Source organism: Callospermophilus lateralis, chromosome 1 (genome assembly GCF_048772815.1).
Source record: "Callospermophilus lateralis isolate mCalLat2 chromosome 1, mCalLat2.hap1, whole genome shotgun sequence".
NCBI classification, from domain to species: Eukaryota; Metazoa; Chordata; class Mammalia; order Rodentia; family Sciuridae; genus Callospermophilus; species Callospermophilus lateralis.
The window spans coordinates 170,717,128-170,742,400 of NC_135305.1; the positions used below are offsets into that span (position 1 = coordinate 170,717,128).

General features: G+C 42.8%; 1 protein-coding gene across 1 annotated transcript in view; it reads right to left on the minus strand.

Annotated features, from left to right (window-relative positions):
• Synpr (synaptoporin) overlaps positions 1-25,273 on the minus strand; it is a 191,470-nt gene that overhangs the window by 160,420 nt on the left and 5,777 nt on the right. The gene's annotated exons all lie outside the window — the stretch shown is intronic.

Genomic DNA, 25,273 nt, shown 5'->3' on the forward strand with positions numbered 1-25,273 from the left:
AATAGTGGAGCCTCGTGGGAGGTCATTTGGTCATTGGGGACATCAACCTTGGGAGATATTAAAGCAGTTCTTGTGGGACCCTGGTTAGTTCTCGCAAAAGGGTTTTTATAAGAGAGTAAGACTGTCTATCTACTGTCTGGTGTCCCATCTTGCCTGTTCACAGGTACTCCTGCTATGATGTAGATATATCCATGATCCATGCCAGGGCTGATGGGGAAGTATTTCTCATTGGTTTCATGCTGTTTGAAATTTCAGTTTCCAAGACTATGAAATAAATAAACCTTTTTTCTCTACAAAGTTCCAAGCCTTGAGTATTTTGTTATAGCAATGTAAAATGAACTAGAACAATTTCCATAGCCATATCATAGCACATTAAAGAAAATCACTGATGATAAACATCTTAACTTTATACTTCTGCTTGACAGGAATGTGAGAAATAGAGACATTTCTATGGAGAACAGTTCTGCAGTTTAATAATATACACGTGGAGGTACTGGAATGATGTATGCCTTGCCAGAAATCAAACTTTCACGATAATGTGGATTTTTTTAAACATGAAGATAAGTCACAACCTTTAATTTACCCTGTCTTCATTTTTTTAGAGTAGACCTCAGATTGCCATATCTCATTTTCTGCAAATAGAATGTAAAATTCAAGTTGGGATTCAGCCCTGGTTGAATTCAGTGCCTAAAGAATTCACTGAATTCCTTAACATTTAAATATTTCATCAGCTGGAGTTGTATTTATACCCAGAAAGCAATTTAGAATGCCATGGAGTTATTTTTTGGGGAAAAAAATTGATCCATAATCAATTTGCTCCATTCAATTAATGTATTTGCACCAGGCTGAAAGAATCATTGAACAGAAATGTTTCTCTCATCCCCCTCCCTTTTTAAAAAATCTAGTTTTACCTTAATAAAAGCACAGAGTCTCATTAAAAGAATATAGAAATCGATTTTTAGGGGGAGGACTCTTGTGTGTGCTTTATCAACGAGAGGTCCCGAGTATCACACTTAAACTCATGATCTAAGGAGGCAGCAACCAGGAATCAGACATGGAACTGTCAGAAAAAAAACCGAAACATGCAAATAATCATGCACGGAGATTCGAACCTCTTCCCACACCCTCCTTCCTTTGAAGGGCTCATGGCACACCGCCTCTCTGAACTCTCACTTGAAGGCGTTCGTGGAGTTGTTTTGATCACTCTGATCCTTGACCTGCGGTCTGGGTGCACACCTCTTAAACATGACACACAGTCTTCCAATCACCCTCCATCAACAGGGAACTTACTCCAGTGCACCGGGCTGGTTGTCCAGTGGCAAAGAAGCAGACCTTAGTCAGGTAGTTCAAAGGCAGCATGTGGCATCTTTCATACTGGAAAACGGTTCGGATCTCAGAGCAGAAGTCAGAGAGGAGCCGTTGAAGGGTAGATGCTAAAGTCGTACTTTACGTCTGTATTTATGATAACTGAAGAAATAACAACATGGCTGCTGTTTCTATTTGAATCCAGCAAGGCACTGGGTGCTTTGCAGTTACCATGTCACTGAGATCTCACAACTTTGGGAGGTAGGTGCCATGGTGATCCATGGCTTAGAGAGGGTAAGTGATTTGTCCCAAGCCACACAGACAGAGAAGGCTGGTTTAAACCCATGCATTCAAAACTGCATGAAAAGGGAACATACAAAACTAATTGGTCACTGTTGGAGGATACTAGAGAACAAGCCACTTTGTTTACAATTGCCAAGGAAAAGAAAAGGATTGATAATTGTTTTTTTTTTCTTGGTACCAAGGATTGAACCCATGGGTGTTTAATCACTGAGCCACATCCCCAGCCTTTTTTTTTCATATTTAATTTAGAGACAGGGTCTCTCTGAGTTGCTTAAGGCCTCACTAAGTAGCTGAGGCTGGTTTTGAACTCACAATCCTCCAGCCTCAGCATCCCCAGATGCTGGGATTATAGGTGTGCATTTTTCTTCTTGTTGTTTCTATAAGAGTGTTATCAGAGGCCAGCACACACCTGTCATCCCAGCAGCTCAGGAGGCTGAGACAGGAGGATCATGAGTTCAAAGCCACCCTCAGCAACTCAGCGAGGCCCTAAGCAACTTAGAGAGACCCTGTCTCTAAATAAAACATAAAAAGGGGCTGGGGATGGGGCTCAGTGGTTAAGCACCCCTGGGTTCAATTCCTGGTACAAAAAAGAAAAAAAAAAAAAAAGAGTGCTATCAGTAGGTGACCAAACGATAGAGAAGCTATTCTCTTTATAAAACTATGCAGCCTGAATGAAAGAGGAATGATAGAATTAGAAGGTCACTGGTTTGTGACCTGTTTGGGAAGGTTCCTGTGACCTCCCCAATTCATATGTTGAAGATTTAACCACCCGTGTGTTTGTATTTGAAGATAGAGCCCCCAAGGAAGTAACTAGGGTCCATAATGTCTGGGGAGGGCCCTGATTAACAGGATCCATGTCCTTAGAAGAGGTGTGGGAGCACTGCTCTCCTCTTGCTCTCCTTGTCAATTCACAGAGCACACAGTGAGATGGCAGCTGCCCACCGCCCAATCGAGGTCCCTCAGAATGAGACCTACCCTCCCAGCCCCTTCGACCCTGGACTTCCCATTGAGATGCACTTAGGTTTTCAAAGCCGCCCAGTCTAGGATATTCTGTGATAGCCGCTCTAAGACCTGACCCTAAATGAGCTAAGCCATCTAAGCCACGGTATCTGATATCACAAAAAAAGAGAAACAACAGGATGATCTGTCTTTAAGGGAAGAGTTCCACACCGATTTTGAGACATTCTTGGTGGAAAAGCAAAAAGAAAAATCGAACCATGAACTTGAGCCAGTTGTTAGGTACAAACGTCAATTGACCAAAAAAAAAAAAAAAAAAATATATATATATATATATATATATATGAGAGAGTTTGTGAAATAACACCCCAGGGACAAAATCAGTAAAACCCTGGCCCCAAAAAGCTCTCTAGAGGAAAAGACCTTGTTTACCAAATACAACAACAAACTAAAAAGTGTCCACAGAGGGCACGCAGAAAAAGGGAGAATTTACAGATGATGAGCTTTTAGGTGACGTATCAATCACTATGTGCAGATTTTTTTTTTTTTTAAATCCAGATCTGAGAAGATTACAAGAAAAATCAGGAGAGTGAGGCATTTAGAGATGTGTGACTATCTGATGATATTAAATTATTGCTCATTTTAAATATGGGGCATGACACTGTGATATTTTTGCTTTAAATATTTTTGAGAGATGCACACCAGCGCATTCAAGGGAGAAATGATATATCCCTCCGAGAGGGGGATATAAAAAGATAAAAGGAGCAACTTTGGCTGAGAGTTGATGATTGTTGGAGCTAGACAAGGAGGCGACGAGGGGGCTCATTAGATCACTCTGTTTCTTTTTATATGTTTGAAGTTTTCCATCATTAAAAATTTTTGAAAACTGAGACCCTATTATAAAGCAATCTATGGATGAGTGTCTACATATGGACAAAATCAAATCTTTTTTTTTTCACTGAATAAGTATGTAAACAGTTTTCATGTTTTAAAAAGAATATTCAAAAGTAACCTTGATCTAAATCTAAGATGTGAGCACTTTTAAAGTGAGGACGTCTAATCCTGTTCTATTGTTATAATACTGCAGTCATGGAAGGAAATACACTCTCTCTTCTTTAACAAAAATTTTCTGTCTTAATAATCTTTTATTGATTGTTCTAAGGGCCCTTTTAGTTCTGCCTCGTTATGAGAAGGCAGATTTTCTCTCATTATGTTTTAATGAGGCGAAAGATCATCATAGCTTCAAGGGCTATATGTTCCATGTAAAGGATGTTATTTCCTTGCAATAAAAAAAAAAAACAGACCACTTTCAATAATGTCTATTGATTAAATCCAAGAGGCAATAAAGTATATCAAATTACTTAAGATTTAATATATTGGTTTTGGTTTCTGAATTCAAATGAAGAGGGGAGCTCATAAAATCATAGAATGATAAGCAGAGCTATAAATGTTATCCCATCAACTCCTGCCCTACAGAAGAGAGGATTCCTCCCGAAAAGATGAAGCGATCTTTTCTGAAAATATTAGCCTTTGATTCCCAAGCTAACCTTATCCCACTTTGGACCACTTCTAGAAAGGTTAAAATACTAGCAGACTTGCTGGGTGCTGTGGTGCACACCTGTCATCCCAGCATCTCAGGAGGCTGAGGCAGGAGGATCGAGAGTTCAAAGCCAGCCTCAACAACTCAGTGAGGCGCTACGCAGTGAGACTCTAACTCAGTGAGACCCCGTCTCTAAATAAAATACAAAATAGGGCTGGGGCTGGGGCTCAATGGTTGAGTGCCCCTAAGTTCAAACCCTGGTAGTGCCCTCACCAAATAATAATCGTAGCAGACTCATTTTCTTTGTTCATGCAGACCAAGGGCAAGAGCAATGAATAAAGATGTGATTGTTAAAGAAGGAGATGGACAGGATGGAGAAAATTGGAAGATGTGCGAACAGTCGCATGAGTGCAAGGTGCCTTGCAAATCGTACTATCTCAAAAATATGTGTTTAATAAATATGAAGGAAAATTTTTCCTCCAAGAGACAAGAAAGAGGAATCAAACGGAACTCCAGAGAGTTATGTTGCATTGGGAAGGAAGGAAATTGAGGGTCCTATGAGGAAGCATCTTAATCTTCTTAGTAAGTGAAGAAGTAAAATAAAATAACCAGAACAGCTGAAGGAGGAAATTAGAAATTTGAGGAACTAGGGGAAGAGTGGGAACACGTACTTCATTAAGTAAAAATGCAAATTAAAACTCCACTGAGATTTCACCTCACTCCTGTTAGAATGGCAACCATCAAGAATACAGGCAACAATAAATGTCGGTGAGGATGTGGGGGAAAGGTTCATTCGTCCATTGCTGGTGGGACTGCAACCACTCTGGAAAGCAGTATGGAGATTCCTCAGAAAACTGGGAATGGAACCACCATTTGACTCAGGTATCCCACTCCTCAGTCTATACCCAAAGGACTTAAAATCAGAGTACTACAGTGACGCAGCCACCTCAATGTTTATAGCAGCTCAATTCACAATAGCTAAACTAAGGAACCAACCTAGACGCCCTTCAAAAGATGAATGGATAAAGAAACTGTGGTCTGTATACACATGGACTATTACTCAGCCATAAATAAGAATGACTTTGTCATTTTTACAAGTAAATGGATGGAACCAGAGTCTATCATGCTTAGTGAGATAAACCAATCCCCATAAACCAAAGTTGAATGTTCTCTCTGATGTGTGGATGCTAACACACAACTAGGGGTGGAGGGAGGGAAGAATAGAAGTTCATTGGATGAGACAAAGGGGAATGAAGGGCAGGGAGGGGGATGGGAATGGGAAAGACAGTGGAGTGAATGGGACAGAACTTTCCTGTGTTCATACATGAACCCACCACAGTGAAACTCCAGATTATATACAACCACAAGAATGGGATTCGAATTAGAATAAGATAGACTCCATGTATGTATAATGTGTCAAAATACACTCTACTGTCATGTATATCTAAAAGGAATAAATATTAAAAAGTAAAAATGAAACAAGAATCGCACATAAGACACAATGAGATTACACTCTTTTCCTTGCCTGGTTGGGAACCCTTTGACATCAAGGACCTCCCTGGGTTCTTTATCCCCCATCCTTTGAGCATGTATGAATTAAATGGCTGTAAATTCATCTCCTCAATGAAGACAAATAAACTCAGAGCAAACCTCCAGTCAGATAGGCAGCAGAAGTCAGCAAAAAAGAGTGCTTTAAAATATTGGAGAAGTTCTTTGATGAAATTGAGTGAAGATCAGCCCAACAGGAGTACCTTCGAAGCTGAACTGATAAGAACATATCCCTTCCCTCATTCTAAACAGGAGGAGACTCACAAACTGATATCAAAGTGGAGAGTGGGGTCCACCTGATGAGGTTCCAGGAAGAGTCTAGAAGGAAGCAGGTAGAACTGGATGTGATAGATATAAAGGGCTCAGATAAGACTTATCGGGGGACAGGAGGTAGAGACCACAAAATTTGATAAATACAAGTAATAATACTGGGACCACCGTGTTTCCTGGTGTTAGTTCATCTGGGAAGTTGGCATAAACGAACCTGTTTGGGGGGAAATTTGATAGCAGTCATCAAGTAAAACTGCAAGCTATGGGCTGACCCCCTAGGAAATTTCTCCTCTGCACATATATTGAAAATTCATTCCATAGGCTCAGTGGATTCAGGGATCCCTCAGATCTCTAACAGACCAACCCAGAGATCCAAGAACCACAGGCTTATTCAGAAGAACACTTCCCAGGTGCCACAGCTGCTGATGCATTTATAGACGTGTCCTTTAAGATCTATACATCACTGTCATTCACTGCTGTCATTTGGGGCAACTGCTATTTCCAGAATACTGTCCAGGTCTAACTCCCACTTTTAGATGATGATGATGATGATGATGATGATGATAATGATGATGATGTTTGGTACCAGGGATTGAATTCAGGGTTGCTTAACCTCTGAGCCACATCCCCAGCCCTTTTCAAATAGGTTTTATTTACAGACAGGGTCTCCCTGATTTACTTAGGGCCTTGCTAAGTTGCTGAGGTTGACCTCGAACTTGTGATCCTCCTGCCTCAGCCTCCTGAGCGGCTGGGATTATCTGTGTGGGCTACCGTGCCCGGCTTCCACCTTTAGATTTCTAATTCCAAATTTTCTAGTTTTCTCCCATATTTACCATAAGTCATTTCCTTTAGAATTCATCACTAATTCCTTTAACATTATTCCCATGTGCACCAAAATTCTGTGTATGAAGAAAACCCAGGATCTCCCTATTTTTTGAGTCAGGCTGCTTCTTAGTAGGGAGCTAACATGCATGAAAAGCACTTCACTGTAAAAGTGAATGATAAAATGCTCCATCAGAAAACGAGCATCTGCATCTTATTTCCTGCCTCACGGGAGAAATGGCAGAATCCTCCTGGGAAAAGTACGGGCGTCTGTGAGATCCCAGTGACTCTGCGAGGCATCGGGTTGATCTCTAATGGAATCACCTGGTCTCTGAGGGATGTGGCAAGCAGCAACCCAGGCATGAACTTTCCGTGACAGCTGATCTGCGTGTCTGCAGGACAGAGGCAGCAAAAGGATGAGTGGGACAAGGCACCTCTCATTTCCCTGATGGCCCTGGGTCTAGATGTGCGCACCAGCTCGTTTCCCCTTACAGGAAACCAAAAGTGGCGCCCAAGAGGCGGAGGGAAACCATGAAAGCCTTATGGAGCTCTGACTTCCTTGGCAGAGATTGGTTGGTGATGCATATTTCAGTGGGATGCATACTGAAGTATGCAAAGAATAATTTCCCATTCTAATGTTTTCATTTCTTCCTGGTCCTGATAGATGTAACAGGATATTATCATTTGAAAAAGATAAATGTCAGCTCATTAGGGGAAAATTTTTTCTTTTCTTTTTTTTTGGGGGGTGGGGGGTAGTCTACCACTGAGTTCCATCTTCAGCCCTTTTTATTTATTTTTATTTTAAGACAGTCTTGCTAGGTTACCCCTACTGGCCTTGAGTCAGCAATGCCCCTGCCTCAGCATCCCAAGTCCCTGGGATTACAGGCACGTGCCATGGCACCCCGCTAACGTCAGGTCATTTTATATCAGTATGGACTTTAGGAGGGGCATCTTTCTTGACTTGTGTTATCAGTGACTTGGAAGCTGCTGCCTACAAGTTCTGGAAATAAAGTATGATTCTGTGACTTAGGTGACAGGTTGCTGGGCATAAAATCATACCTCTGAATTCAAGGTTTTATTTGATGGCTGGCTCTTCCTGGGGTTGTCTTCTTCCAAGGCATTTCATCTGAATTATGCAGACTTCATTTCTTAACATAAAACCACTGTCTTCTAAATGACTGTATCCAAAGTGCCAGGCATTATGTAGGTGGGGTGTGTGTGGGGGGGGTGGGGGGTGCATATAAATAGCTGCTGCTCTCTTTGAGCTTAAAGTCTGGTATGAGTAACCAAAACAAGCAATAAGTGAATAAACAAATATAAAATCGTGATAAAGGAATTTAAGGCATTGCTTACTCATAAGAGGTATCTAATGGAGAAGGGCAATAACAATGGAGTCTTCTTCGATAAGGTGAATTGGAGAGATTTCTTGGAGGAGAGAAGACGGAGCCTCAAGACTGAGAAGGAGCTAGCCTTGGCAAGACTTGGAGATAAAGGAAGAATCCCCAGTGGACCGTTTAGAGTTACTGCTGCTACAGTGGGCAAGGAGAATACTTCCAGATGAGATAGATTTGAGGCAAGACCAAGTCGGTCCTTATAAGGAATCTGGAGACAACACCCAAACTCTGTTATTTATTTAGAATTCATTGTGCAGTAATTATTCATAGGAAGATACTCATCATCAAAGCCAGGCTCAGTGGTGCACACCTGTCATCCCAGCAGCTTGGGAGGCTGAGGTAGGAGAATCGAAAGTTCAAAGCCAGCCAGACTCAGCAACTTAGTGAGGCCTTAAAAATATTAGCAAGACCTTGTCTCTTAAAAAAAAAAAAAAAAGGCTGGGGATGTGGCTCAGTGGCTAAGTGCTCCTGGGTTCAATCTCTCATACCAAAAAAAAAAAAATACTGATAATCAAAAGAATAACTGGTGTCTCAAGAGCATTCACTGTGAAAGTGCTTTCAATCATTTATCTGAAGTGACATTTAAATATATCAGCAACGTAGACACTAGTTTTGCTCTACCCCATGGAAGAAACTGAGGCTCGTTACATGTGGATTTCTCTAACATCCCACAGCGAGTCAGTGAGAAATCTAGGAGTTGAACCCTGGGCTATCTGACTCGAGTTCTTAACCAAATCCAGAGACACCTTCTGTTTGAGCCAGCTTTTTCACTGCTGTGACCAAACAACCTGACAAGAACAACTTTAGAGAAGGAAACGTTGATTTGGTGTTCATGTTTCAGAGTTCTAGTCCACGGTTGGCCAACTCCATTGCTCTGAGCCTGAGGTCAGGCAGACCGTCATGGCAGGAGGGTGTGGAGAGCAGCCCAGGACTGGGAATCGAGAAGCAGAGAGTGTTCCTCTCTCACCGGGCACAAATTATGTACCCCCAAGGCACACCCCCAGTGACCCACCTCCTCCAGCCACACCCCATCTGCCTACAGTCACCAACCAGTTTATCCCTATCAGAGGATCAATGGGCTGATTGGGTGGAGGCCCTCATCACCCAATCACTGCACCTCTGAATTCTCTTGCATTATCTCACACGTGCGCTTTGGGGGACACTTCATAGCCAGACCATCACACTCTGCTTTGGGGGGTACCACCTATCCAAACCACAACATCCTCTTCCTCTTGAACTTCAACCTGACCTTGAAGCATTGGGAGATGGCAAGTCTGCCTTGGGGCGGGAATGTTGAAGGACCTGGGCTCCTTTGGATCTCACCCAATCTCACCATTGAATCAGGCAGAGGCCGGGATGGGATCCAGATCGGATACCTAACAAAATCGGTGGCATACAGGGAGAGGATGAGAAGAGGTGTCTTGACCCAAGTCCAGAGACGGGCTAGAACAAAGATGTAAGAAGGCGTCAGACTGGCCCAGGCAAAAGGGAGAAGCTGCAGCATTCGACTTTCATCCGTGGCTGTGTTTACGTTCCCTGGGAAGAACTGGTAGACTGGACAATGTACACCTTGTCTCCTAGAAGCAGATTTGCTTCATGATTATTATCACGTGCTCACTTCTTAATGCTCCGAGTTCAATCAGGCCTTGGGAATGAACAACAGACCCATTTACTAAGTCCCAGGAGAACTTCTGTCCTGGTGTGGCATTTCATGATGGTGTAATTGGGGCATCTCCTAGAAGCGATGGGTGCCTCTCACTGGAGATGGCCCCGATTTCCACCCAGGGCACCTCTTTTCATTCCATCACCAAAGGGGAAAACCAAACCAAACCCAAACAACCAGAGAGCCATCCCGCCTTCCTCCTTCCATCCTCTCCCACACCAGCTTGGCGGCTCTGTGGGTGCTGCATTTTGATATTTAGCAGGACTGCACGCCCTCTCAAGTCACCGGCTAGTGTTGGCCTGGGCCCCCATCAACACGGGCCCAACAGGTGCTGGTGCCTTTCCCCCTCAGCTGTACCTGCCTCCAACTTAGCCCCAGGGACATCCAAACTTCACCCTGCGGCAAGGGCTGTCTTCCAAAATGCAGCCTCTCTTGCTCTCTTCCCGCCTCTCTTGCTCCCCGGGTTCCTGTTCAGTGGCCCCCATTGCTTTCCTCAGCATGGTGTGCAAGGCCTTCCGTGCTCTCTCAGGCCCTCGCATCCTTCTCTAGACTCATCTCTCCTGGTCTGGGATGAGCCACCAATGACTTTGGACTCTCCTCCCTGAACCATCGTGGGTCTTTTCCCACACTGCCTCACCCATCATGATGCCTTCACCAGAAGTTCCCCCCACTACCTGTGTGCTTAGATTTAAAGGGAAAAGATGTGCTGTTTTAAGATGCTACATTTCTGATAATTTGTTATAGCAACAATAAGAAACTAATACATGTCGGTGTGGAGGTGCACACCTGTAATCCCAGTGGCTTGGGAGGCTAAAGCAAGAGGATCACAAGTTGAAAGCCAGCTTCAGCAATTTAGCAAGGTACATAGCAACTCAGCAAGACCCTGTCTCTAAATAAAATATAAAAAAGGGCTGGGATGTGGCCCTGTGGTTAAACACCCCTGGGTTCAATCCCCAGTACCCAAAAAAAAAAAAAAAAAAGAAAAGAAAAAAACTAATATTTATTCCTATTCTAACCTTCCCTCCATCACAAGCAAAACTGGTCTTTTTAACCTTCTGCACATCTGCCTCTCCTAATGAGAATAGAAGCTCTTGAGGACATAAACCATGTCTTAAGCATATCTATGCGTGAGCACAGGGCTGGGATGCAGATGGTTATTTGTTCATGGTTATTTGATCACTCATTATTTCACATAATTACGAATGTTTAATATGCTCCAGACACTGCTGTGTTCAGTCACTGCTTTGATAGGGCAAAAGCAGAGAGGCTTTCTGGCTTCAAGAAGCTTATAGTTTGATGGAGGAGACAGACATTGATTAAATATAGTCATGAAAATAAGTTCAGTTTTACGAAAAGATGTTTAAAAGTAGATGAAGGGCAGCTGGGTAGGTGTTCTGGCAGAGAGAGTGGCATATTCAAAGGCCGTGTGGGAGGATGGTGCCTAATGTACTTGAGGGACAGAGCTGGAGGAAGAAGTGTTATGGTGTGGATGTGAGGTGTCCCCCAAAAGCTCCTGTGTGAGACGGTGCAGGAAGGTCCAGAGGAGACATGACTGGGCTGTGAGAGCCTTAACCCAACCAGTGAGTGAACCCCTGATGGGATTAACTGGGTGGTGGCTGGAGGCAGGTGGGTGTGGCTGGAGGAGGGGGCATTGGGGGCGTGGCTTTGGGGTCTCTATTTGTCTCTGGAGAGTGGAGTCTCTCTCTGCTTCCTGATCACCATGTGAGCTGCTTCCCTCCACCACACTCTTCCTCCATGATGTCCTGCCTCCCCTCGAGCCCCGAGGAGTGGAGCCTGCTGTCTGTGGACTGAGACCTCTGACACCGTGAGCCCCCAAATTAACTTTCCCTCCTCTACAGTTGTTCTGGTCGGGTCCTTTTATCACAGCAGCAAAAAAAATCTGACTAAAACAACATTATAGGGAGAGATGATCTGAAGATTCAGGCAGGGCTAGATGCTACAGGGTCTTATTGACCTTGAACTGAAGAACAAAGTGAATTTACTGGAATATATTATTTAGGGAAGCTGGGTGAATGAACTTGAACTTAAAATTTATCCTTCATATTCCCATAGGAAGCATGGCTTGGAGGATGATGTGGGTGGGGGGAAAAGTGAGGAACAGTGAGATTTTTTTTTTTTTTGTACCAGGGTTTGAACTCAGGGGTGCTTAACCACTGAGCCCCATCCCCAGCCCTATTTTGAATTTATTTAGAGACAGGGTCTCACTGAGTTGCTTAGGGCCTTGGTTTTGCTGAGGCTGGCTTTGAACTCACAATCCTCCCATCTTAGCCTCCCAAGCTGCGGCATTACAGGAGTGCACCCCCACACCCAGCGGAACAGTGAAAATTTTTTGTGGGAGAATGCAAGGGAGGGAGAGAGAGAGAGGGGGGTGTAAGAGTGGAGATGGACAGATTGAAGGATATTTTTGAGGAAAAAAATCAATGAGGTTTAGTGCTGAATTGGATGGTGGTGGATGAGGGAGGTGTCAAGCCCTGCTTTGCTGGAGGAGGACATGCAGAATTTTCTTATAACTTGCATCATAGAAAATATTTGGCAGAATTAAGCGACTATAGAATCCGAATAAAAATCACCAGATTGGTGCAGAGTTTTAGAAACTATATTTCCCTCCCGGCCCCTAAACATTTAGGCTTTGTGAATAGATAAACCACATAATCTTGCTTCTTCAAATAATGGGAACAAAGTGGTAGATTAGATGAAATTAAATTCAATTTGATTTAATGAAATGTAATGAATTAATGAATTTCATGGAATGAGATTTAATTCAATGTAATAATTTTTTTGTTGAATATCTGTTTTGCCCTTTGTCCAGTCAAAAGAGATCTAAAGAATATAAAAGAACACAGGATGAGCTTCTCGGCTTTCATGAAGTTCAAAATTTGCTGGAGGAGACCCTGGTCCATGTGAGTATGGAGATACTTTTAGGATAGATGGGATTCCATGGCAGAATATGTAGCACTGTCATCATGGGACATCAAGGGACTGGGAGTGAGAAGTCATCATGATTATCATCCTTTGTCTCTGCAGAGGAAGAAGAACTTGTTCTGATGCCTGGAGGTGGGTCAGAGTTTAAAAGTCAAAATAGATGAAGAAAAACAGTAAAAATAAACAACTCGAAGAAATTGTGGAACGTGTAGGGATTTTAAAGTGCCTGATTTCAGCCGGGCATTGTAGCACATGCCTGTAATCCTAGCAACTAGGGAGGCTGAGGCAGGAGGATTCCAAGTTCAAGGTCAGCCTCAGCAACTTAGCAAGACCCTAAACAACTCAGAGGGACCCTGTCTCTAAATAAAATATTTAAAAAAGGCTGGGGATGTGGCTCAGTGGTTATGTGCCCCTGAGTTCAATCCTTGGTAAAAATAAATAAATAAATTTTAAAAATTAAGTGAATAAATAAAAGTGGCTCATTTCACCAATGTGTGAAAGTCTAAAGTGGTGGACAGTGTTTGAAAGTCAATCTAGACAGGGAAATTAGGACCAAGTCAGAAGGTGTGGTTATGGCAGAAAATACTGAGCTTGGTACAAGGGGGCTTGGGGAGCCATAGAAGTTTCTTTGAGGCAGGAGAGAATATAGCATGACTAGGGGAAGAGAGTTAGCTGGATGGTTTGAATGAGATACCTAGCAACATGGAGATCAAGGAGAAATCCACGTGGGAGATGAGAGACAAGAGGATTCTCTTTGAAACTGATGGCTTGGACTACAAAGGAGGTGGGGAGAGGTGAATGTGAGAGGAATGTAAAGCTTTCATTTAACAGTGTGGAAAAGTGACAAACTCACTGATAGGAATGGTTTATAAGGAGAGAGAGGCAATAGTCAGACCTGATTGGAAGAGATCTAAACTCAAAGCTGATATGACCAAACAACTGGATTCTGGAAGTGAGAGAACAATTAGATTCTGGACTTGCAGAGATGATGGTTTACTAGCAAAATTACTATAAAAATACGTACAGTACTTTGCAGCTATTTTACCAAGAGGTAGAGTCCACTTCCTCAGCCTTCAATCTGAGACAGCTGTGTGACTTTCTTTAACCCACAGAAGGTGATGAAAGTGACATCTTTACCTGCAGGCTGGTTACTGACTTGGAACCTGGAGATGGCTGTGAGGGCACACCAGGCTAGCCCATTGGATGATGAGAAATAAGGGACTCAGTCACTGCCATTTTCTTATTTGACAGATCACTAACCCATGGAAAAGAAACCACTGTATTCATTGGAAAATGACCATAGATATATGAGTGAGTCCAGTCAGCACCAGCAGAACAGCAGACCCAGCTAAGTTCAGGCTAAACTGCTAACCCAAAGAATCCTGAGTTACATGAAGAGTGTGGTTTCAAGGCATTAAATTTTGGGATGGTTTGTTACACAGCACAAGCTACCTGATACAAAAAGTCCGAGGCAGAGTGTCAAGAAAGAAGTGGAGGACAGTGCCATCAGACTAAGCCACATAAATTCAAGGAGGAATTAATCTTAGTGGATTTTATGAGTGGATTTTATTTTATCATACCCAAAGCATCAGCCAAGAGTAAAGTTAATTATGTAGACATACACTCATAAGTCAAAAACTCAGAGAGGCAGTAAAGTCTTCTCTCTTTCTGGACCAAAGCTTGCTGAATATTCAATGTGTCTGTGGTATGATTTGAGCTCCGTGGGTGTGTGTAATTGGTTATGCAATCTTCTCCCTCTTTCACAGGTGATACAAATTGGAATTTGCTCCACTGAGACTTATCCTTCACTAAGTACAGGAGTTCAATTACTTTCTTAATCTTCAGGGTCTTTTCATTTTTTCCCCCTTGTTTTCTATGTAATAAAGTCAGTTTGTTAGATGTTGAAGCACTTGAAGATCTCTTCAATCTTATTTTGACCTCATTTATTTTAGCAGATGCAAGAAACATCACCAGAGAGCTCATTAAAATGAACCGTCTGTGCTTCCCAGTGCTACGCCTATCACAGAGACACAAACGTCCCCAAAAGTTCTAGGGGAAAAACAAATGGATGTCCCAGAAACTTTTAGGGGAAAAGCATTGGCCTGTTAAGACCTTAAAAATGAAAAAGAGGGCCCCACTTCGTAAAGATTCCAGTTTATCCAAAGAATTAAAAAAAAAAAAAAATGGAAAGGATCAATAGAAATCTACATTGAATCGAAGGGCATTACTGGAGTAAAGATCATAACTGGGTGGAACTGGAAAATACGTTGGGGACTTGGAGTTTCCTCAAAGGGCAAGTACTGAGGAATCCACCAGGGAGCTGAATTTATTTTTGTAGGAGAGGAAGATCATGAGAGCCAGTCCCCAAGCTTGGCAAGCCATTCTCCGCTTGGGAGGTGATGGAAGAGGAGACCAGCCACCCCCTGCTTTGGAGGCCCCATTAGCAAAGACTGGAGTCTTTCTGGTTCCACCAGCTCTGACAGAAAAGGCAGATTTTCTTGGTGTTATTTGGATTTGGTTTCCATCTGATATGGAGTGTTCCAAGGTGACTTGAGGACAAAGGATTTCAAGACAGGGGAAATAATATAAAGACACAAAGAACGGCCCAGGGTCCAGAGAAGGTTTGTCAGAAGCAACAGGCAGCAAGACCTCAGGAAAGAAACCACATTCATGAATCAGATTTCTCCTTTCTCCCTGAGGCAGAGGGTAAGACCATGGGTCCAGGATTCAGATTGACCTGATGGTACAGCTTCTACCATCGCTTCCTGGTTCTATGACCTTGGACAATATCTTTTATTTTTTTTACTTTTACTTTCTAAAATACTTTTTAGTTGTCAACAGACAGAATACTTTTCTTTTATTTATTTATTTTTATGCAGTGCTGAGGAGGGAACCCAGTGCCTCCCACGTGCCACGCTCTACCACTGAGCCTCAGCGCCAGCCCTGGAACAAATTCTTAAGCTCATCAATCCTCCAGTTTCCTCTTCTCACATGAGCGGGTGATACCTGACCTCACCACAGAATTCCGTGGTGAAATGTATTTAAAATGACCTCCTCCTTGCCTGGCCCACAGTCAGGGCTCCCAAGAATGGAAGCTATAATTCTTCCCTCCAATCCCATTCCTGTCTTCCGACCAATTTCATCCAATGAGTTACTCTTTACCTGGCTGCTCAACCTGAGGAGGCTTCAAGAGACTGAAGCAAAAACAATGCTCCTGCTGAAAGTGTAAATCCGGACTGGTTGTCAATTGTTCATTCAACAAACATCTACAGAGAGCCTCCTCCATGCCACGCACCATGTGGGGAGTGACAGGGTGGCAGAAGGTCTTGATATTCAAAGTCTATTTCAGAATAAATAATTTAATGGGAACAGGATAAAATAGCTGACATTTGAAATTGGGAACATTGGAAGATACACACATATACAAATACATGCAAAAGCCAAATAAGACAAAAACGTTTTCCTCTACTTTTAATAACCCAGGGGTGCTTACCCACTGAGCCATACCCCCAGCCCTTTTTTCTATTTTATTTAGAGACAGGGTCTCACTGAGTTGCTTAGGGCCTCACTAAGTTGCTGAGGCTTGCTTTGAACTCACCATTCTCCTGCCTCAGGTTCCTGAGGTGCTGGGATTACAGGTGTGCACCACACCTGGCTTTAGTAGGGCTTGACAGCACCAACTTTCCATGATCATTTAGCATGCTAGGAACATAAGCAAGTTTTTTTTTTTTTTTTTTTTTTTTTTTTTTTAATGAAGGGACTTGGGAACAGTAGTTAATTCAACAAATGCAAAGTGTAGGTTTTGTTAAAGAGCTTCTCCCATGCTTTTACACTATAAAATTATTATTTTCTAAGTCCAGATTCCTCTACTCATCCATGTTCTTACTTTTGGCTCTACCCAATCTCACTGAGGCAGGGGGTAAGACCAGGGTAAGACAAGATCAATTATAATCTGTCCATGGCAGACTCCATGGTTAACCCAGGGGGAAAAAATACAGTTCAACTTAACTTTGAGAACTTGGAAGAAAGAGGTTAAAGAAAGACACTTTCAGAATCTTACCACCTTAAAAGTGATGATTACAGGAGAAACTACCCTTCAATCATGCTTTATTATGTAAGAACTAATTTTTTTTAACTGACAATCTTAAATTATATGTCCATTGACAAATTACTGGATAAACACCTGCCTCGTCAGAGCTTTGGGGTCACACACGTTAGACTCCACCTGCGTTACCTCTTGGGCTCTTTGGACGGCTCCCAAGGGTTGCTAGACACCCCAGCGTGTTTCTTACTGGTTTATGAATTTCACATTCCTAAGGCAATCCTGCAGGGGGAGAGGACAGCCGTGTGGAGAAGGAACAGAGACAAGACCAATTATGACAGTAGACACAATGTCATTATTGCATTATATAAATAATTCCAAGTGGTGTTTGAAGAGTGTAATGTGAATTTTAACCTCAATCTAAGGGAAATTAATGAGGCTGTTCTAGAGTTTGGGGTAGACACAGCCTGATTGGTGACCAATTTCCCTGTGATGGTGCGGGAAATGGTGGCATTATCATTAGATAGGCTATATTTTTTCTCTTTTAATATGTTGGCCCTCATATTTCAGTTATTAGATCATGGTACTGTTTGTGGACTAATGAGGGAAAGAAGAGAGAGATTGTATGTCTGAGTTACACATCGAACACTTTGCTGGTGGAGCTCACAAGCACACATCCTCGTGAAATCACATTTCCATCTTGAGCCAGTACAAATAAAACCATTCCAAAATTTGAGGCAGAAGAGTATGAAAAGAGAGCTTATCTGGAGTAACTGCTTGAAAAGTCCATTCTAAAACTTAATAAAATTGAGCTCAGAGAATTCTATAATAGCCTAACAAGGTTTAAAAAATCTATTGGTATAGATAGGTATAGATATGTATAATCAGTTGGAGACTAATGATCCGTGCCTCATAATTACCATTTGCTTCTTTATATCTCTTATTCTGCTTTCATTCTCTGCAATATCACCATTAAATTGGAAGAAAAATGCTTTCAGAATGTTACCATCTTTAACCATGATTATAGCTTCAACATGAAGTGAGTTCAACAAGTCCCCAAGATGTGGAACAAAAACGTCACATAGGGTCCTTCACTACCCTGGAACCCTTACGTTCCCCCCATCCTGGGGAGGTTTTTTTTAGGGATTGTCAAATAATTAGAGGTCTGAAGTCCACGCTGCCTTTGGAGCGCAGGGACCTGAGCCTTTGTGCACTACTGCTCACCAGGGACTCGAAACTCTGGTCAACTCCAAGTGGACTTTTTGAGCTATAGATTTTTCATTTGATGGAAAACTCTATATACAATGAATCTGTCTGTTTCATGGGGTTATTGTTAGCATCAAAACGATTGATGGATGATCGTGTCAACCATGAAGTCCCCTGATCCCCCGGGAGTCACACATTCTGTGGGGAGAAGGCCGAGATAGGACCAGGTTTGTTTTGTTTTGTTACTTGGGGTCCCAGGGATTGAACTCAGAGGCACTCGACCACTGAGCCCCATCCCCAGCCCTATTTTGTATTTTATTTAGAGACGGGTCTCACTGGGTGGCTTAGGGCCTTGCTTTTTGGAGGCTGGCTTTGAACTTCCTATTCTCCTGCCTCAGCCTCCCAAACCACTGGGATTACAGGTGTGCGGGCCACTGTGCCTAGCAGGACCAGTTTTCCAGCAAGCTTTGAATCCATTCAAATTTCCAAAGAAAGTCACTCTTCATTTTAAATAAAACCTATAGAGACAATCCTAAAACTCACAAGGATGAACAAATCACTTGGTGTACTTTCAATTTTTTTTTCTCTGTAGTTTTCCCCTAGTAAATTTGCTATTTGGATCAATATATTAAAATATAGATTAGAAAGAATGGCTCATCTCCTCTACCTGATTTATATTTCTCCATATCTCTTACCACTACCAATCATTTCCCCAAGCCGAGGGGTGGGGCTCCATGGTAGAGCACTTGCCCAGCATCTGCAAGACCCTGGGTTCCATCCTCAGTACTGTGAAAAGATAAGACAAATTTGTTCATCATCCTGCTGGGCAGAGTGGTACGCGCCTGTAATCCTGACAGCTCAGGAGGCTGAGGCAGGAGGATGGTGAGTTCAAACCAGTCTAGCAACTTAGCAAGGCCCTACGCCACTCAGTGAGACCCTGTCTCTAAATTAAATATAAAAAGGGCTGGGGATGGGGCTCTGGGGTGAAGCACCCCTGGGTTCAATCCCTGGTAACAAAAAGAAAAAAAAAATCACTACTCTTTGAAAAATTTCTAAGACAGTGGAATGAATCTGACATAACTTTTCTATGTACATATAGGAATACACTGCAGGGAATCTCAACAGCATGTACATTCACAAGAAATTAATTTAAAAAAAAAACTATGGGTAAATAGCAGAAAGATCAATAGATGAAAGGGAGCAGGGGAGGGGGGTAGGGGAAGGAGTAGCTCTGGGGACTGAAGTAGAACAAGCTATATTCCATGCTCCTCCAATTATACAATGGATTCTACTGTGATGCATAACTAAAAAGAACCAATAAAAACAAATAAACAAAAAGAAGTTTCCAATGTGTCACAGGACTGTAAAACGTAAGATGTCAACAGCAGGTGAAAACAGGTGAGGTGGTACGTGGGAACTCTGTGGTATCGTCTCCATTTCCCGTAAGTCTCAAATGGTTATAAAAATTAATGCCTATTAAAAATGGTGATGGGTTTTTGGATGAAGTAGCCCAAATTATGTGCTGTGCATGGATGGATGTAACACAGTGAGTCGCATTATTATATATAATTATAATGCACCAAATGAAAATATTAAAAAAAAGAATGTCCTTCCCATTGTTATTTAGGTTGACAGTGTGTTTACTGAATCCTTGTTCTGCACCTGATCACCATTCTCCTAGGTGTTTGAAAACCTTATTATACCGTATTTTGGCACTGAGCACTATCTGAGATGTCTGATTTTAACTTCAACATCCTTTTTAATGAGCTCCCCGGGCGATTTGATATAGGTGCTCCAGGGGCCACACGGACTCCAGAGGTACATAAGAGACTCTTGAGTTCTACAGAATCTTCTTCCCAGCGCTCTCCTGTAGGAGGGCTCTTGGCCCCGTCAGGGATGCTGGTCCTCAGTCAATGCTCAGCATGGGAAGCTGATGGAGAAGCCGGCCTGGGAGGCTGAGGCAGAAGGATCGTGAGTTCAAAGCCAGACTCAGCAAATTATCAGCAAGACTCTGTGTCTAAATAAAATATATAGAGGAGGGCTGGGGATGTGACTCAGTGGTTAGGTGCCCCTGGGTTCAATCCCCGGTAGCCCAAAATACATAAATAAATAAAAGATGTGTAAAGGTTAAAGATGTGTAAAGCACTCCCAGTGCCTACGAGGTTCCATCTTTCTTCCATGAGGAATCCCGGTGGTTCTTACTCCAGACATTAAAATGATCCTCTTTTTACCTTTTACTAAGTTCACAAACTGAATGAGGAATGTTTTGTATCAGCTTTTCACAGATGAGCAGCCTGGGGCAGGGTTCAGAGTTGGGATCCACAACCTGTAAGCTGCAGCTCCGAAATCACTATTTTAGATAAATGGCTCAGAATCTCTGCCTTTTATTTTCCTTACCCTGAAATAATAATAGTCATCCTCATGATGCTGTTAGGAAGGTTCAGGCTCTGCGGGGCCTAGAGCATTGTGCCTGCGGACACTCAGTCTGTATAAATGGTGTCTATTTTGTCCTGTTGAGTTATCTGCGTTCCAGTATGACTGGATTTACTAATGGAGTCCATGCCCTTCAGATTTTATGGGCTCTAATCCTTTCCTCTTATAATTCCCTCAAAGAGCTTTTATGAGGATTAAATGAATTAATATGCATAAAAACACTTGGAACTGTGCCTGTAACATAATTAGTAACCAAGATGGTTTAACTTTATTTTTAGCACTTACTACAATGATAATTAAATCACTTTTAGGTATTTTAAAATTGAATGAGTACCCCATTAGATTGTCAGCCTCACAAGACTGGGGACTATGTCAGTTTTATTTACCTCCATTTCCTAAACCCTAACACAGTGCCTGGCACACAGTTGCTTCTCGGGAATTACAGCTGAGCTGGGCACGGTGGCTCTTCTCTGTAATCCCAGCAGCTCAGGAGGCTAAGGCAGGAGGATCGAGAGTTCCATGCCAGCCTCAGCCACTTAGTGAGACCCTGTCTCAAAATGAAGAATAAAAAGGGCTGGGGATGTGGTTCCATGATTAAGCACCCCAGGTTCAATCTCCAGTACCCCCAAATTAAGAAAAAAAACAGCTGAATGAATAGTGAATGAATGAATGGATGAAAAAATGAATGAATGAATGAATAAGAAAACATTCTTGACCTCCGTGAAGAGTGTGAGAAACACTTTCTTTGAGTGTAGAAGCAATGGGAGAAGGGAAAAAAAATTCAATCAACAAACCCATCTGGAGGGGGAACGGCAAGGGAAGGGGTTTCCAAATGCCTCAGAGGATGAGGAGTTCATAAATACCAGTCAGAGTGAAGAGATGAGCTGAGGGTAGAAGGAGTCCAGGAGCAGATTGCCCCGCCCCCAATAATGGTCTTGGAGAAAAATACGTGCCAAGTGGATTTTCTGATCAAATGTGTCAGGAGAATGCTTTGTAAATAAAACATGAGAAATGAGAAACCTTTGAATTTCCTGCGTGCAGCAGGGGCTAATGAGGAACCCAGGGCAGGCAGAGAGGTTTCCCTGAGAAACTGTCCTTGGGGAGGAGAATCATGAATTGTCAGCCCCACCCCCAGAAGCTTCTGGAATCACGTGGAGACAGGAAATGGTTAAAGTCACTCACTATCAGCACAAGATGGTCTGTGGTCCAAGGGCCTGTCAGTCTCTTCTACTGATTACAAGACACATGGGACACGCTGGGACCCCTGGCGTCCGATGGGTCTCCAGGAAAGAGACAGGAAAATTCAGATGCCTCCCCTTTGTTAAGCTGGTCCTGGGGAATGGCTTTATCCACATTGCACTTGGTTTTATCACAGTCATTTTTTAGTGATGATGCTCTGTCTCTGCAATTTGTCACGTGGTATAAATCTCCCCCTCGAGAGAGAAGGGTCCATCAAAGTCTTTCCAGATGACTTTAGACCCATCCCATAACTATAGTCCTTTTCCTGGTAGATGGCGGGAAACCATTTCCCGTAACTTCATCCACTCATTGAGGACACAGGATGAAAACCGATAGCAAAATGGACTTTGACTGTGAAGGGAAGGAAATAATGGCCACTGCCTAGACCTACACCATCTCAAAAGGGCTTTCCTGTATCACTTAGGACAGGAGCGCTGGAGCGCTGGGGAGGGAACTCATGACTTCCATTATACAGAAGAAGAGACCGAGGTCCAGAGAGGGCGGAGGCCTCATCTCAAGGCCTGGAATACACCGAAGTCACACAGCTGGGATTTGGAACTATTTCCTCTCATTGCAAAATTGGTGTTCCCAGACAATGCAGGAAGAGTAAAATTTTCTTGTTGGGAATTCTGCCAGATTAATACACTTGGAAGGTCTTTGACCTTGAAAAAATGTGCCAAGGGTCTCAATAGTTACCAATACCTTTCAATAGCTCCTTTGAAACATCAAGGCTTTGTGCCACGGTACCGCGTGAGCCCCCTCTCCTGGGAAAGCCTCATAGCTGTTCAAGCTCTGGAGCATTTGGGATGAACGCCCCTGCAAGCCACTTGCCATTACTTTGCTTTCTATGTCTCCCCCCTCTTCTAAGATCCATCCAGGGGTGCTGGGTCTCTGCAGCCTTTAAGAGGCTGAGATTCAGTTAAAATAACTCCCCAAGGTGGATAGAAAACCAGAGACCTAATCCCGGCACCTAGACATCTGTATAATCCCAAACACATTCATTTATGGTGGGGGCCACCTCTGTCCATTTACCACCACCCCCCCATTGGCAGGAAGGAGATTGAGTTCTGCTATTGTTTTTCTTTGTCTGGAATTCATTATAAGGCCTCAGGCCAGTCAGATTACCTCTTGGGGCTTCTGTTTTCTGGCCTAAGGAAATTAAGTTTCAGTGTCTTGGGGTCACCAGCGAGGGCCAGATAATTTCAGGGTATCATCCATTTCCTTTCAGGATGCTGACCCACACGGCAGGTCTGACTCACTTCAAAACTTGTGCTCTATCCATGGTACTAGAATGGTCTCTAAGGCTTCTTGTGGCTTTTGCAGTGTTTCACTTACATTTCCTCAAACTCTTGAGGAAACTCAGAGTGTGGATCATACAAAACACGTGCATAAACTGCACATACGGGACCTCCAGTGACCAGCCGCCATCCACTGCTTCATCCACTCATTGTCCAAAAGAGCAAGTTGATGCAACCACTCTGGAAAGCAGTATGGGGTTTAAAAAAAAAAAAAAAAACTAGGAATGGAACTGCCATTGGACCCAGGTATCCCACTCCTCAGCATACACCCCAAGGACTTAAAATCAGATACTACAGTGAAATAGCCACATGGATGTTTATAGCAGCTCGATTCACAATAACCAAGCTATGGAACCAACCTAGGTGCCCTTCAACAGATGAATGAATAAAGAAAATGTGGTCTATATACACAACGGAATATCATTCAGCCATAAAGAAGAATAAAATTATGGCATTTGCCTGTAAATGGATGGAACTGAACACTATCATGCTAAGTGAAATAAGTTCATCCCCCAAATCCAAAGTTGAATGTTCTGATATGCAGATGCTAACACACAATAAGGGGGTGGGGAGAATATAAGTTCATTGGATTAGACAAACGGGAATGAAGGGAAGGGAGGGGCATGGGATTGGGAAAGACAGTAGAATGAATTGGACAGAACTTTCCTATGCTCATATATGAATATACCACAGTGAAACTCCACATCATGCTCAACCACAGGACTGGGATCCTGATTAGAATAAGATATTCTCCATGTTTGCATAAATGTGTCAAAATACACTCTACTGTCACATATATCTAAAAAGGACCAATAAAATTTAAAAAAAGACAAAAAACCCCACAAAAGATTCTCAGAAAAAATATGCTTTAAACATATCCACGCTTTTCCCATGAAATATTATAATTTTGGAGAAAAACTGGGATGTTAGTTAGGACACATGAGTCTGAATCCAGGTTTGAATGCCCATTGTGTAGTCACATGGTAAAGGTGGCCATGTTTTAATGTTGCCTCATTTGTTGATTTCTAGAATCAAATGAGATCCTGTCGGTTACCTAAAGTGGCAAAGCATTACACGAAGGAAAGGGTTAATAATTAAAAAGAAAAGTGCCTTGTTGTTCCAGCACATCTGGAGAAAGCCACTTAAAACTCCCCAGGTAAATCATGCATCCATCTGAGAAGCCAAAGAGTAGCAATCCGGCAGGGAAGACGTGGTCAAAGCTGACCGTCCTCACCAAATTCCTTGCAGGGGGGGGTTCCTCTTTGCAGATGTGGATAATTTGACAAAGTCCAGGTCATTTTGGTTGTTACAATGTGGGGTGGAGGTTGCTACTGACATCTAGTGGGTAGAGGTCGAGAATGTTGCTAAGCCTCTAACAGTATATAAATCAGTCTCCTGCAAAGATGAGCTATTGTACTGGGAATTGAACCCAGGGACACTTAACCACTGAGCCACATCCCCAGCCCTTTTTATATTTATTTAGAAACATGGTCTTGCTGAGTTGCTTAGGGCCTCACTACCTTTTTAACTTATGATCCTCCTGCCTCAGCCTCCTGAGCCCCTGGGATTACAGGTGTGCACCAGGACTCCCAGCCAAAAAAAAAAAAATGTTCATTGTGGCCAAGCATGCCGCACTGTAATCCCAATCCCAGTGAATGGGAGGCTGAGGCAGGAGATCATAAGTTTGCATCCAGCCTCAGCAACTTAGTGAGGCCCTAAGCAATTTGGTGAGACCTTGTCTAATAAAAGAAAAAAAAAAAGGCTGAGAATATAGCTTAGTGATCAGCTGGATTTGATTCCCAGTAACCCCCCTCCCCAAATAAAATAAAATAAAATAAAAAATAATAGGGTTGAGATTGAGAAATTCTGATCTATTGCAAGTTCAATGCATTCAGAAACTAGTATATATTTTTCCATTCCTGTTGGGGTCATGCTTTGCATACAGAAGGCTCCCAGCACATCAGTACATTTGTTGAATAAATGGGAGAGTAAATGGATGCCTACAGAAACCAGACCATTCTGAGTGTCCGGGAAATCGTGGCTCCTCTAGACAGCCTCTTGGTTTACAGGGCCATCTTTACTTTTCTGTGCTCTCAGAGACTCTCACCTTCATTCCTCTCCCAACCCTGGCAAGAATGAGGATAAGGATAGCCCATTAAGTCTGAGGATGCCCAGGAGCGCCAAATAATGTTTATAAGACACAAGCCCCGCGAACCGCTGCCAGCTCCCTGCTTCAAAGCACTCCATGTCAGTGAGTGGTAACGACATCAGCAAATAAGCGCATTCACTCTTGTTCCTTCACCAAGTCCA